General features: G+C 36.9%; 1 protein-coding gene across 2 annotated transcripts in view; it reads left to right on the top strand.

Annotated features, from left to right (window-relative positions):
* The window catches only part of Trpm7 (transient receptor potential cation channel subfamily M member 7), a 91284-nt gene that overhangs the window by 11465 nt on the left and 78244 nt on the right, over positions 1-1575 (top strand). The gene's annotated exons all lie outside the window — the stretch shown is intronic.

Genomic DNA, 1575 nt, shown 5'->3' with positions numbered 1-1575 from the left:
AAAAAAAAAAAAGATTAGGAAGGAAGGTTGGACATGGGGACACACCTCTTTAATCCCACCCAGCACTAGGAAACAGGTGAATCTCTGAGTTTAAGGCCTGCCTGGTCTACAGAGAGAGTTCCAGGACAGACTCCAAAGCTACAGAGAAACCCCTGTCTCAAAAAACAAAAACAAACAAACGAAAAAACCCACACAAAACGAAACCAAAAACAAACAAAAAATTCCTTCAGATTAGCGTGTGGGCCTATCTGTGAGGCATGTTCTTTTTTGGGGGTGGAAGTGGGGGCTATCTCTGTGTAGTACCAGCTGTCCTGGAACTCTGTAGACCAGGCTGGAATGGTGTCTAGGTCAGAGATCCATCTGGCAGGGCACGTTCTTAATTGTTATTCGATGCAGGAAGGCCCAGCCCACTGTATTTGGTGCTGTTCTTAGGCAGGTGGGCCCACATTGTTTAAGAAAGGTAGCTGTCAATCGCATTTCTCCATGATCTCTGCTTCAGTCTTTGCCTTGACTTCCCTCACTGATGAACTGTTAGTTGGAATTTAAAATGAAACAAACCTTTTCCTCCTCGAGTTGTTTTATCACCACAACAAGAAAACAAACTAGGACAGACACATCATTCAAATCTGAGAACTTTAGATGCTTGTGACATTTATTTTGATTCTTAAATATTTTATTTTAACTATTGAAGGCTAATTTTGTCTGTGCTTTGTTAATTACAGTGCGATCATCTTGTAGGTTCTATAAGTATACATTGTCTGAATATTTGCTGATTCAATGTTTGTGGATAAATATACTATCATTTTTTGTAAAACTGTGTGTGCTTGAAGAAAGTGGGGCTTTTCTATGTGGGATGCAGAAATAGGCATGCATTCATCAAGTTGAACTTGTTAATTTTGTTAAAACTTTAAAGAATTCCTTTCCTGATTAGAAAGAAATGTATTAAATGTATGTGATCTAGAATTGTTTAATTCTCATTGAATTTTTGCTTTTTTCAAAATCTTTGATGTGGGGGGCTGGAGAGATGGCTCAGAGGTTAAGAGCTCTGTGTACTTTTCCAAAGGTCCTGAGTTCAATTCCCAGCAACCACATGGTGGCTCACAACCATCTGTAATGGGGTCTGGTGCCCTCTTCTGGCCTGAAGGCATAAAACACAGACAGAATATTGTATACATAATAAATAAATATTTTAAAAAAATCTTTGATGTGGTTGATCTTACATAAGATGGACACACAAATTTGGTAGATTAAATGTTTATAATCATTTAATAACTTACTGTATTTCCCATCCAGAAACTTATGAGCCCTACCCTGTTTAGCTTCCAAGATCAGATGAGATAACTACTTTCTGGGTGTATTGTAGATAACCTGCTTTATTTCTGTTAATTTTTTTCCTTTGACTAGAATTTTGCTTGTTATCTTTTTATGTCGCAGTACCATTAGCTATTATGTGCCCTTAACCTTTCTAGAAATACCTGATAGCTTAAGCTGGGCTTTTGTTTTCCTCTAAGTTAAATGTGGCTGTCACTTTTGGCTCTTTTATTTATTTATTTATTTATTTATTTATTTATTTAT

Source organism: Microtus ochrogaster, assembly GCF_000317375.1.
Source record: "Microtus ochrogaster isolate Prairie Vole_2 chromosome 14 unlocalized genomic scaffold, MicOch1.0 chr14_random_1, whole genome shotgun sequence".
NCBI classification, from domain to species: Eukaryota; Metazoa; Chordata; class Mammalia; order Rodentia; family Cricetidae; genus Microtus; species Microtus ochrogaster.
This window is presented reverse-complemented; position numbering and strand designations above follow the sequence as displayed.